The 14,259-nt window shown below is 47.3% G+C and overlaps 1 protein-coding gene across 5 annotated transcripts in view; it reads left to right on the top strand.

The window, feature by feature from the left end:
• IFT140 (intraflagellar transport 140) overlaps positions 1-14,259 on the top strand; it is a 1,792,511-nt gene that overhangs the window by 1,067,101 nt on the left and 711,151 nt on the right. The gene's annotated exons all lie outside the window — the stretch shown is intronic.

Genomic DNA, 14,259 nt, shown 5'->3' with positions numbered 1-14,259 from the left:
TTTCTGTGGCAGAAAGTTCTGGAATCTGAGAGGAGCCACAAATTTCCTTCCACCCAGCGTTCCCCCAAGTCTCCCGATAAAAATGATACCTCGCTTGTGTGGGTAGGCCTAGCGCCCGCGACAGGAAACGCCCCAAAGCGCAACGTGGACACATCCACATTTTTTAAAGAAAACAGAGGTGTTTTTTGCAAAGTGCCTACCTGTAGATTTTGGCCTGTAGCTCAGCCGCCACCTAGGGAAACCTAACAAACCTGTGCATTTCTGAAAACTAGAGACCTAGGGGAATCCAAGATGGGGTGACTTGTGTGGTTCGGACCAGGTTCTGTTACCCAGAATCCTTTGCAAACCTCAAAATTTGGCTAAAAAAAACACATGTTCCTCACATTTCTGTGGCAGAAAGTTCTGGAATCTGAGAGGAGCCACAAATTTCCTTCCACCCAGCGTTCCCCCAATTCTCCTGATAAAAATGATACCTCACGTGTGTGGGTAGGCCTAGCGCCCGCGACAGGAAACGCCCCAAAGCGCAACGTGGACACATCAAATTTTTTGAAGAAAAACAGAGGTGTTTTTTGCAAAGTGCCTACCTGTAGATTTTGGCCTGTAGCTCAGCCGCCACCTAGGGAAACCTACCAAACCTGTGCATTTCTGAAAACTAGAGACCTAAGGGAATCCAAGATGGGGTGACTTGTGTGGCTCGGACCAGGTTCTGTTACCCAGAATCCTTTGCAAACCTCAAAATTTGGCTAAAAAAACACATGTTCCTCACATTTCTGTGGCAGAAAGTTCTGGAATCTGAGAGGAGCCACAAATGTCCTTCCATCCAGCGTTCCCCCACGTCTCCCGATAAAAATTATACCTCACTTGTGTGGGTAGGCCTAGCGTCCGCGACAGGAAACACCCCAAAGCGCAACGTGGACACATCCAAATTTTTGGAAGAAAACAGAGGTGTTTTTTGCAAAGTGCCTACCTGTAGGTTTTGGCCTGTAGCTCAGCCGCCACCTAGGGAAACCTACCAAACCTGTGCATTTCTGAAAACTAGAGACCTAGGGGAATCCAAGATGGGGTGACTTGTGTGGCTCGGACCAGGTTCTGTTACCCAGAATCCTTTGCAAACCTCAAAATTTGGCTAAAAAAACACATCTTCCTCACATTTCTGTGGCAGAAAGTTCTGGAATCTGAGAGGAGCCACAAATTTCCTTCCACCCAGCGTTCCCCCAAGTCTCCCGATAAAAATGATACCTCACTTGTGTGGGTAGGCCTAGCGCCCGTGACAGGAAACGCCCCAAAGCGCAACGTGGACACATCAAATTTTTTGAAAGAAAACAGAGGTGTTTTTTGCAAAGTGCCTACCTGTAGATTTTGGCCTGTAGCTCAGCCGCCACCTAGGGAAACCTACCAAACCTGTGCATTTCTGAAAACTAGAGACCTAGGGGAATCCAAGATGGGGTGACTTGTGTGGCTCGGACCAGGTTCTGTTACCCAGAATCCTTTGCAAACCTCAAAATTTGGCTAAAAAAACACATGTTCCTCACATTTCTGTGGCAGAAAGTTCTGGAATCTGAGAGGAGCCACACATTTCCTTCCACCCAGCGTTCCCCCAAGTTTCCCGATAAAAATGATACCTCACTTGTGTGGGTAGGCCTAGCGCCCGCGACAGGATACGCCCAAAAGCGCAATGTGGACACATCCAAATTTTTGAAAGAAAACAGAGGTGTTTTTTGCAAAGTGCCTACCTGTAGATTTTGGCCTGTAGCTCAGCCGCCACCTAGGGAAACCTACCAAACCTGTGCATTTCTGAAAACTAGAGACCTAGGGGAATCCAAGATGGGGCGATTTGTGTGGCTCGGACCAGGTTCTGTTACCCAGAATCCTTTGCAAACCTCAAAATTTGGCTAAAAAAACACATGTTCCTCAAATTTCTGTGGCAGAAAGTTCTGGAATCTGAGAGGAGCCACAGATTTCCTTCCACCCAGTGTTCCCCCAAGTCTCCCGATAAAAATGATACCTCACTTGTGTGGGTAGGCCTAGCGCCCGCGACAGGAAACGCCCCAAAGCACAACGTGGACACATCCAATTTTTTTAAAGAAAACAGAGGTGTTTTTTGCAAAGTGCCTACCTGTAGATTTTGGCCTGTAGCTCAGCCGCCACCTAGGGAAACCTACCAAACCTGTGCATTTCTGAAAGCTAGAGACCTAGGGGAATCCAAGATGGGGTGACTTGTGTGGCTCGGACCAGGTTCTGTTACCCAGAATCCTTTGCAAACCTCAAAATTTGGCTATAAAAACACATCTTCCTCACATTTCTGTGGCAGAAAGTTCTGGAATCTGAGAGGAGCCACAAATTTCCTTCCACCCAGCGTTCCCCCAAGTCTCCCGATAAACATGATACCTCACTTGTGTGGGTAGGCCTAGCGCCCGCGACAGGAAACGCCCCAAACGCAACGTGGACACATCCACATTTTTGAAAGAAAACAGAGGTGTTTTTTGCAAAGTGCCTACCTGTAGATTTTGGCCTGTAGCTCAGCCGCCACCTAGGGAAACCTACCAAACCTGTGCATTTCTGAAAACTAGAGACCTAGGGGAATCCAAGATGGGGTGACTTATGTGGCTCGGACCAGGTTCTGTTAACCAGAATCCTTTGCAAACCTCAAAATTTGGCTAAAAAAACACATGTTCCTCACATTTCTGTGGCAGAAAGTTCTGGAATCTGAGAGGAGCCACAAATTTCCTTCCACCCAGCGTTCCCCCAAGTCTCCCGATAAAAATGATACCTCACTTGTGTGGCTAGGCCTAGCGCCCGCGACAGGAAACGCCCCAAAGCGCAACGTGGACACATCCAATTTTTTGAAAGAAAACAGAGGTGTTTTTTGCAAAGTGCCTACCTGTAGATTTTGGCCTCTAGCTCAGCCGCCACCTAGGGAAACCTACCAAACCTGTGCATTTCTGAAAACTAGAGACCTAGGGGAATCCAAGATAGGGTGACTTGTGTGGCTCGGACCGGGTTCTGTTACCCAGAATCCTTTGCAAACCTCAAAATTTGGCTAAAACAACACATCTTCCTCACATTTCTGTGGCAGAAAGTTCTGGAATCTGAGAGGAGCCACAAATTTCCTTCCACCCAGCGTTCCCCCAAGTCTCCCGATAAAAATGATACCTCACTTGTGTGGGTAGGCCTAGCGCCCGCGACAGGAAACGCCCCAAAGCGCAACGTGGACACATCAAATTTTTTGAAAGAAAACAGAGGTGTTTTTTGCAAAGTGTCTACCTGTAGATTTTGGCCTGTAGCTCAGCCGCCACCTAGGGAAACCTACCAAACCTGTGCATTTCTGAAAACTAGAGACCTAGGGGAATCCAAGATGGGGTGACTTGTGTGGCTCGGACCAGGTTCTGTTACCCAGAATCCTTTGCAAACCTCAAAATTTGGCTAAAAAAACACATGTTCCTCACATTTCTGTGGCAGAAAGTTCTGGAATCTGAGAGGAGCCACAAATTTCCTTCCACCCAGCGTTCCCCCAAGTCTCCCGATAAAAATGATACCTCACTTGTGTGGGTAGGCCTAGCGCCCGCGACAGGAAACGCCCCAAAGCGCAACGTGGACACATCCAATTTTTTGAAAGAAAACAGAGGTGTTTTTTGCAAAGTGCCTACCTGTAGATTTTGGCCTCTAGCTCAGCCCCCACCTAGGGAAACCTACCAAACCTGTGCATTTCTGAAAACTAGAGACCTAGGGGAATCCAAGATAGGGTGACTTGTGTGGCTCGGACCGGGTTCTGTTACCCAGAATCCTTTGCAAACCTCAAAATTTGGCTAAAAAAACACATCTTCCTCACATTTCTGTGGCAGAAAGTTCTGGAATCTGAGAGGAGCCACAAATTTCCTTCCACCCAGCGTTCCCCCAAGTCTCCCGATAAACATGATACCTCACTTGTGTGGGTAGGCCTAGCGCCCGCGACAGGAAACGCCCCAAACGCAACGTGGACACATCCACATTTTTGAAAGAAAACAGAGGTGTTTTTTGCAAAGTGCCTACCTGTAGATTTTGGCCTGTAGCTCAGCCGCCACCTAGGGAAACCTACCAAACCTGTGCATTTCTGAAAACTAGAGACCTGGGGCAGTGGTTCCCAATCTGTGCGCCGCGGCTCGCTGGTGCGCCATCAAAACTAGCCAGGGGCGCCGCACACAGTTTGGGAACCACTGATATTTATAGCCCTTGGGCCAGTTCGTACAAAATAAAACTACTCAGTTGTAGCAGCTCTTTTTTAATTTTGTCCTTGAGCGCCCTCTGGTGGTTAAACACAACTAAAGGGATTCTACATTTCACAATATTTAAACAGTTATGTTATAACTACATAAAAATGAGACCTGCCCATTTTACTAGGGTTACCGTCAACCAATATTTTCCCCTTACTAAAAAACCCTATGCATGCTGTAATTAAACAACTGTTACATTTTTATTTTTTACAGTTATATATAGAATTACAATACCTTCATTGGCGTCATCCCAATTCTTTTCAGGGAGAAAAATGGATGTACTCCCTAGGCCAGGCTTACATCCCCCACCCGCCAACAAAAAGTAACATAATGGGGAGCCGCAGCCAGTGGCCAATAGATCAAGGGAGCCGTGGGTCGAAAATGTTTGGGAACCACTGACCTAGGGGAATCCAAGATGGGGTGACTTGTGTGGCTCGGACCAGGTTCTGTTACCCAGAATCCTTTGCAAACCTCAAAATTTGGCTAAAAAAACACATCTTCCTCACATTTCTGTGGCAGAAAGTTCTGGAATCTGAGAGGAGCCACAAATTTCCTTCCACCCAGCGTTCCCCCAAGTCTCCTGATAAAAATGATACCTCACGTGTGTGGGTAGGCCTAGCGCCCGCGACAGGAAACGCCCCAAAGCGCAACGTGGACACATCAAATTTTTTGAAAGAAAACAGAGGTGTTTTTGCAAAGTGCCTACCTGTAGATTTTGGCCTGTAGCTCAGCCGCCACCTAGGGAAACCTACCAAACCTGTGCATTTCTGAAAACTAGAGACCTAGGGGAATCCAAGATGGGGTGACTTGTGTGGCTCGGACCAGGTTCTGTTACCCAGAATCCTTTGCAAACCTCAAAATTTGGCTAAAATAACACATGTTCCTCACATTTCTGTGGCAGAAAGTTCTGGAATCTGAGAGGAGCCACAAATTTCCTTCCACCCAGCGTTCCCCCAAGTCTCCTGATAAAAATGATACCTCACGTGTGTGGGTAGGCCTAGCGCCCGCGACAGGAAACGCCCCAAAGCGCAACGTGGACACATCAAATTTTTCGAAAGAAAACAGAGGTGTTTTTTGCAAAGTGCCTACCTGTAGATTTTGGCCTGTAGCTCAGCCGCCACCTAGGGAAACCTACCAAACCTGTGCATTTCTGAAAACTAGAGACCTAGGGGAATCCAAGATGGGGTGACTTGTGTGGCTCGGACCAGGTTCTGTTACCCAGAATCCTTTGCAAACCTCAAAATGTGGCTAAAAAAACACATGTTCATCACATTTCTGTGGCAGAAAGTTCTGGAATCTGAGAGGAGCCACAAATGTCCTTCCATCCAGCGTTCCCCCACGTCTCCTGATAAAAATGATACCTCACTTGTGTGGGTAGGCCTAGCGTCCGCGACAGGAAACACCCCAAAGCGCAACGTGGACACATCCAAATTTTTGAAAGAAAACAGAGGTGTTTTTTGCAAAGTGCCTACCTGTAGGTTTTGGCCTGTAGCTCAGCCGGCACCTAGGGAAACCTACCAAACCTGTGCATTTCTGAAAACTAGAGACCTAGGGGAATCCAAGATAGGGTGACTTGTGTGGCTCGGACCGGGTTCTGTTACCCAGAATCCTTTGCAAACCTCAAAATTTGGCTAAAAAACACATGTTCCTCACATTTCTGTGGCAGAAAGTTCTGGAATCTGAGAGGAGCCACAAATTTCCTTCCACCCAGCGTTCCCCCATGTCTCCCGATAAAAATTATACCTCACTTGTGTGGGTAGGCCTAGCGCCCGTGACAGGAAACGCCCCAAAGCGCAACGTGGACACATCCAAATTTTTTCAAGAAAACAGAGGTGTTTTTTACAAAATGCCTACCTGTAGATTTTGGCCTGTAGCTCAGCCGCCACCTAGGGAAACCTACCAAACCTGTGCATTTCTGAAAACTAGAGACCTAGGGGAATCCAAGATGGGGCGACTTGTGTGGCTCGGACCAGGTTCTGTTACCCAGAATCCTTTGCAAACCTCAAAATGAGGCTAAAAAAACACATGTTCCTCAAATTTCTGTGGCAGAAAGTTCTGGAATCTGAGAGGAGCCACAAATTTCCTTCCACCCAGCGTTCCCCCAAGTCTCCCGATAAAAATGATACCTCACTTGTGTGGGTAGGCCTAGCGTCCGCGTCAGGAAACACCCCAAAGCGCAACGTGGACACATCCACATTTTTTAAAGAAAACAGAGGTGTTTTTTGCAAAGTGCCTACCTGTAGGTTTTGGCCTGTAGCTCAGCCGGCACCTAGGGAAACCTACCAAACCTGTGCATTTCTGAAAACTAGAGACCTAGGGGAATCCAAGATGGGGTGACTTGTGTGGCTCGGACCAGGTTCTGTTACCCAGAATCCTTTGCAAACCTCAAAATTTGGCTAAAAAAACACATGTTCCTCACATTTCTGTGGCAGAAAGTTCTGGAATCTGAGAGGAGCCACAAATTTCCTTCCACCCAGCGTTCCCCCAAGTCTCCCGATAAAAATGGTACCTCGCTTGTGTGGGTAGGCCTAGCGCCCGCGACAGGAAACGCCCCAAAGCACAACGTGGACACATCCAATTTTTTTAAAGAAAACAGAGGTGTTTTTTGCAAAGTGCCTACCTGTAGATTTTGGCCTGTAGCTCAGCCGCCACCTAGGGAAACCTACCAAACCTGTGCATTTCTGAAAACTAGAGACCTAGGGGAATCCAAGATGGGGTGACTTGTGTGGCTCGGACCAGGTTCTGTTACCCAGAATCCTTTGCAAACCTCAAAATTTGGCTAAAAAAACACATGTTCCTCACATTTCTGTGGCAGAAAGGTCTGGAATCTGAGAGGAGCCACAAATTTCCTTCCACCCAGCGTTCCCCCAAGTGTCCCGATAAAAATGATACCTCACTTGTGTGGGTAGGCCTAGCGCCCACGACAGGAAACGCCCCAATGTGCAACGTGGACACATCCAATTTTTTGAAAGAAAACAGAGGTGTTTTTTGCAAAGTGCCTACCTGTAGATTGTGGCCTGTAGCTCAGCCGCCACCTAGGGAAACCTACCAAACCTGTGCATTTCTGAAAACTAGAGACCTAGGGGAATCCAAGATGGGGTGACTTGTGTGGCTCGGACCAGGTTCTGTTACCCAGAATCCTTTGCAAACCTCAAAATTTGGCTAAAAAAACACATCTTCCTCACATTTCTGTGGCAGAAAGTTCTGGAATCTGAGAGGAGCCACAAATTTCCTTCCACCCAGCGTTCCCCCAAGTCTCCCGATAAACATGATACCTCACTTGTGTGGGTAGGCCTAGCGCCCGCGACAGGAAACGCCCCAAACGCAACTTGGACACATCCACATTTTTTAAAGAAAACAGAGGTGTTTTTTGCAAAGTGCCTACCTGTAGATTTTGGCCTGTAGCTCAGCCGCCACCTAGGGAAACCTACCAAACCTGTGCATTTCTGAAAACTAGAGACCTAGGGGAATCCAAGATGGGGTGACTTATGTGGCTCTGACCAGGTTCTGTTACCCAGAATCCTTTGCAAACCTCAAAATGTGGCTAAAAAAACAAATGTTCCTCACATTTCTGTGGCAGAAAGTTCTGGAATCTGAGAGGAGCCACAAATTTCCTTTCACCCAGCGTTCCCCCAAGTCTCCCGATAAAAATGATACCTCACTTGTGTGGGTAGGCCTAGCGCCCGCGACAGGAAACGCCCCAAAGCGCAACGTGGACACATCCAATTTTTTGAAAGAAAACAGAGGTGTTTTTTGCAAAGTGCCTACCTGTAGATTTTGGCCTCTAGCTCAGCCGCCACCTAGGGAAACCTACCAAACCTGTGCATTTCTGAAAACTAGAGACCTAGGGGAATCCAAGATGGGGTGACTTATGTGGCTCTGACCAGGTTCTGTTACCCAGAATCCTTTGCAAACCTCAAAATTTGGCTAAAAAAACACATCTTCCTCACATTTCTGTGGCAGAAAGTTCTGGAATCTGAGAGGAGCCACAAATTTCCTTCCACCCAGCGTTCCCCCAAGTCTCCCGATAAACATGATACCTCACTTGTGTGGGTAGGCCTAGCGCCCGCGACAGGAAACGCCCCAAACGCAACGTGGACACATCCACATTTTTGAAAGAAAACAGATGTGTTTTTTGCAAAGTGCCTACCTGTAGATTTTGGCCTGTAGCTCAGCCGCCACCTAGGGAAACCTACCAAACCTGTGCATTTCTGAAAACTAGAGACCTAGGGCAGTGGTTCCCAATCTGTGCGCCGCGGCTCGCTGGTGCGCCATCAAAACTAGCCAGGGGCGCCGCACACAGTTTGGGAACCACTGATATTTATAGCCCTTGGGCCAGTTCGTACAAAATAAAACTACTCAGTTGTAGCAGCTCTTTTTTAATTTTGTCCTTGAGCGCCCTCTGGTGGTTAAACACAACTAAAGGGATTCTACATTTCACAATATTTAAACAGTTATGTTATAACTACATAAAAATGAGACCTGCCCATTTTACTAGGGTTACCGTCAACCAATATTTTCCCCTTACTAAAAAACCCTATGCATGCTGTAATTAAACAACTGTTACATTTTTATTTTTTACAGTTATATATAGAATTACAATACCTTCATTGGCGTCATCCCAATTCTTTTCAGGGAGAAAAATGGATGTACTCCCTAGGCCAGGCTTACATCCCCCACCCGCCAACAAAAAGTAACATAATGGGGAGCCGCAGCCAGTGGCCAATAGATCAAGGGAGCCGTGGGTCGAAAATGTTTGGGAACCACTGACCTAGGGGAATCCAAGATGGGGTGACTTGTGTGGCTCGGACCAGGTTCTGTTACCCAGAATCCTTTGCAAACCTCAAAATTTGGCTAAAAAAACACATGTTCCTCACATTTCTGTGACAGAAAGTTCTGGAATCTGAGAGGAGCCACAAATTTCCTTCCACCCAGCGTTCCCCCAAGTCTCCTGATAAAAATGATACCTCACGTGTGTGGGTAGGCCTAGCGCCCGCGACAGGAAACGCCCCAAAGCGCAACGTGGACACATCAAATTTTTTGAAAGAAAACAGAGGTGTTTTTTGCAAAGTGCCTACCTGTAGATTTTGGCCTGTAGCTCAGCCGCCACCTAGGGAAACCTACCAAACCTGTGCATTTCTGAAAACTAGAGACCTAGGGGAATCCAACATGGGGTGACTTGTGTGGCTCGGACCAGGTTCTGTTACCCAGAATCCTTTGCAAACCTCAAAATTTGGCTAAAAAAACACATGTTCCTCACATTTCTGTGGCAGAAAGTTCTGGAATCTGAGAGGAGCCACAAATGTCCTTCCACCCAGCGTTCCCCCAAGTCTCCTGATAAAAATGATACCTCACGTGTGTGGGTAGGCCTAGCGCCCGCGACAGGAAACGCCCCAAAGCGCAACGTGGACACATCAAATTTTTTGAAAGAAAACAGAGGTGTTTTTTGCAAAGTGCCTACCTGTAGATTTTGGCCTGTAGCTCAGCCGCCACCTAGGGAAACCTACCAAACCTGTGCATTTCTGAAAACTAGAGACCTAGGGGAATCCAAGATGGGGTGACTTGTGTGGCTCGGACCAGGTTCTGTTACCCAGAATCCTTTGCAAACCTCAAAATTTGGCTAAAAAAACACATGTTCCTCAAATTTCTGTGGCAGAAAGTTGTGGAATCTGAGAGGAGCCACAGATTTCCTTCCACCCAGCGTTCCCCCAAGTCTCCCGATAAAAATGATACCTCACTTGTGTGGGTAGGCCTAGCGCCCGCGACAGGAAACGCCCCAAAGCACAACGTGGACACATCCAATTTTTTTAAAGAAAACAGAGGTGTTTTTTGCAAAGTGCCTACCTGTAGATTTTGGCCTGTAGCTCAGCCGCCACCTAGGGAAACCTACCAAACCTGTGCATTTCTGAAAACTAGAGACCTAGGGGAATCCAAGATGGGGTGACTTGTGTGGCTCGGACCAGGTTCTGTTACCCAGAATCCTTTGCAAACCTCAAAATTTGGCTAAAAAAACACGTTCCTCACATTTCTGTGGCAGAAAGGTCTGGAATCTGAGAGGAGCCACAAATTTCCTTCCACCCAGCGTTCCCCCAAGTGTCCCGATAAAAATGATACCTCACTTGTGTGGGTAGGCCTAGCGCCCACGACAGGAAACGCCCCAATGTGCAACGTGGACACATCCAATTTTTTTAAAGAAAACAGAGGTGTTTTTTGCAAAGTGCCTACCTGTAGATTTTGGCCTGTAGCTCAGCCGCCACCTAGGGAAACCTACCAAACCTGTGCATTTCTGAAAACTAGAGACCTAGGGGAATCCAAGATGGGGTGACTTGTGTGGCTCGGACCAGGTTCTGTTACCCAGAATCCTTTGCAAACCTCAAAATTTGGCTAAAAAAACACATCTTCCTCACATTTCTGTGGCAGAAAGTTCTGGAATCTGAGAGGAGCCACAAATTTCCTTCCACCCAGCGTTCCCCCAAGTCTCCCGATAAACATGATACCTCACTTGTGTGGGTAGGCCTAGCGCCCGCGACAGGAAACGCCCCAAACGCAACTTGGACACATCCACATTTTTGAAAGAAAACAGAGGTGTTTTTTGCAAAGTGCCTACCTGTAGATTTTGGCCTGTAGCTCAGCCGCCACCTAGGGAAACCTACCAAACCTGTGCATTTCTGAAAACTAGAGACCTAGGGGAATCCAAGATGGGGTGACTTATGTGGCTCTGACCAGGTTCTGTTACCCAGAATCCTTTGCAAACCTCAAAATGTGGCTAAAAAAACACATGTTCCTCACATTTCTGTGGCAGAAAGTTCTGGAATCTGAGAGGAGCCACAAATTTCCTTCCACCCAGCGTTCCCCCAAGTCTCCCGATAAAAATGATACCTCACTTGTGTGGGTAGGCCTAGCGCCCGCGACAGGAAACGCCCCAAAGCGCAACGTGGACACATCCAATTTTTTTAAAGAAAACAGAGGTGTTTTTTGCAAAGTGCCTACCTGTAGATTTTGGCCTCTAGCTCAGCCGCCACCTAGGGAAACCTACCAAACCTGTGCATTTCTGAAAACTAGAGACCTAGGGGAATCCAAGATAGGGTGACTTATGTGGCTCGGACCGGGTTCTGTTACCCAGAATCCTTTGCAAACCTCAAAATTTGGCTAAAAAAACACATCTTCCTCACATTTCTGTGGCAGAAAGTTCTGGAATCTGAGAGGAGCCACAAATTTCCTTCCACCCAGCGTTCCCCCAAGTCTCCCGATAAACATGATACCTCACTTGTGTGGGTAGGCCTAGCGCCCGCGACAGGAAACGCCCCAAACGCAACGTGGACACATCCACATTTTTGAAAGAAAACAGAGGTGTTTTTTGCAAAGTGCCTACCTGTAGATTTTGGCCTGTAGCTCAGCCGCCACCTAGGGAAACCTACCAAACCTGTGCATTTCTGAAAACTAGAGACCTAGGGCAGTGGTTCCCAATCTGTGCGCCGCGGCTCGCTGGTGCGCCATCAAAACTAGCCAGGGGCGCCGCACCCTTGTTTGGGAACCACTGATATTTATAGCCCTTGGGCCAGTTCGTACAAAATAAAACTACTCAGTTGTAGCAGCTCTTTTTTAATTTTGTCCTTGAGCGCCCTCTGGTGGTTAAACACAACTAAAGGGATTCTACATTTCACAATATTTAAACAGTTATGTTATAACTACATAAAAATGAGACCTGCCCATTTTACTAGGGTTACCGTCAACCAATATTTTCCCCTTACTAAAAAACCCTATGCATGCTGTAATTAAACAACTGTTACATTTTTATTTTTTACAGTTATATATAGAATTACAATACCTTCATTGGCGTCATCCCAATTCTTTTCAGGGAGAAAAATGGATGTACTCCCTAGGCCAGGCTTACATCCCCCACCCGCCAACAAAAAGTAACATAATGGGGAGCCGCAGCCAGTGGCCAATAGATCAAGGGAGCCGTGGGTCGAAAATGTTTGGGAACCACTGACCTAGGGGAATCCAAGATGGGGTGACTTGTGTGGCTCGGACCAGGTTCTGTTACCCAGAATCCTTTGCAAACCTCAAAATTTGGCTAAAAAAAACACATCTTCCTCACATTTCTGTGGCAGAAAGTTCTGGAATCTGAGAGGAGCCACAAATTTCCTTCCACCCAGCGTTCCCCCAAGTCTCCTGATAAAAATGATACCTCACGTGTGTGGGTAGGCCTAGCGCCCGCGACAGGAAACGCCCCAAAGCGCAACGTGGACACATCAAATTTTTTGAAAGAAAACAGAGGTGTTTTTTGCAAAGTGCCTACCTGTAGATTTTGGCCTGTAGCTCAGCCGCCACCTAGGGAAACCTACCAAACCTGTGCATTTCTGAAAACTAGAGACCTAGGGGAATCCAAGATGGGGTGACTTGTGTGGCTCGGACCAGGTTCTGTTACCCAGAATCCTTTGCAAACCTCAAAATTTGGCTAAAAAAACACATGTTCCTCAAATTTCTGTGGCAGAAAGTTCTGGAATCTGAGAGGAGCCACAGATTTCCTTCCACCCAGCGTTCCCCCAAGTCTCCCGATAAAAATGATACCTCACTTGTGTGGGTAGGCCTAGCGCCCGCGACAGGAAACGCCCCAAAGCACAACGTGGACACATCCAATTTTTTGAAAGAAAACAGAGGTGTTTTTTGCAAAGTGCCTACCTGTAGATTTTGGCCTGTAGCTCAGCCGCCACCTAGGGAAACCTACCAAACCTGTGCATTTCTGAAAACTAGAGACCTAGGGGAATCCAAGAGGGGGTGACTTGTGTGGCTCGGACCAGGTTCTGTTACCCAGAATCCTTTGCAAACCTCAAAATTTGGCTAAAAAAACACATGTTCCTCACATTTCTGTGGCAGAAAGGTCTGGAATCTGAGAGGAGCCACAAATTTCCTTCCACCCAGCGTTCCCCCAAGTGTCCCGATAAAAATGATACCTCACTTGTGTGGGTAGGCCTAGCGCCCACGACAGGAAACGCCCCAATGTGCAACGTGGACACATCCAATTTTTTGAAAGAAAACAGAGGTGTTTTTTGCACAGTGCCTACCTGTAGATTTTGGCCTGTAGCTCAGCCGCCACCTAGGGAAACCTACCAAACCTGTGCATTTCTGAAAACTAGAGACCTAGGGGAATCCAAGATGGGGTGACTTGTGTGGCTCGGACCAGGTTCTGTTACCCAGAATCCTTTGCAAACCTCAAAATTTGGCTAAAAAAACACATCTTCCTCACATTTCTGTGGCAGAAAGTTCTGGAATCTGAGAGGAGCCACAAATTTCCTTCCACCCAGCGTTCCCCCAAGTCTCCCGATAAACATGATACCTCACTTGTGTGGGTAGGCCTAGCGCCCGCGACAGGAAACGCCCCAAACGCAACTTGGACACATCCACATTTTTTAAAGAAAACAGAGGTGTTTTTTGCAAAGTGCCTACCTGTAGATTTTGGCCTGTAGCTCAGCCGCCACCTAGGGAAACCTACCAAACCTGTGCATTTCTGAAAACTAGAGACCTAGGGGAATCCAAGATGGGGTGACTTATGTGGCTCTGACCAGGTTCTGTTACCCAGAATCCTTTGCAAACCTCAAAATTTGGCTAAAAAAACACATGTTCCTCACATTTCTGTGGCAGAAAGTTCTGGAATCTGAGAGGAGCCACAAATTTCCTTCCACCCAGCGTTCCCCCAAGTCTCCCGATAAAAATGATACCTCACTTGTGTGGGTAGGCCTAGCGCCCGCGACAGGAAACGCCCCAAAGCGCAACGTGGACACATCCAATTTTTTGAAAGAAAACAGAGGTGTTTTTTGCAAAGTGCCTACCTGTAGATTTTGGCCTCTAGCTCAGCCGCCACCTAGGGAAACCTACCAAATCTGTGCATTTCTGAAAACTAGAGACCTAGGGGAATCCAAGATAGGGTGACTTGTGTGGCTCGGACCGGGTTCTGTTACCCAGAATCCTTTGCAAACCTCAAAATTTGGCTAAAAAAACACATCTT

This window comes from Pleurodeles waltl, chromosome 10, assembly GCF_031143425.1.
Source record: "Pleurodeles waltl isolate 20211129_DDA chromosome 10, aPleWal1.hap1.20221129, whole genome shotgun sequence".
Taxonomy (NCBI): Eukaryota; Metazoa; Chordata; class Amphibia; order Caudata; family Salamandridae; genus Pleurodeles; species Pleurodeles waltl.
This window is presented reverse-complemented; position numbering and strand designations above follow the sequence as displayed.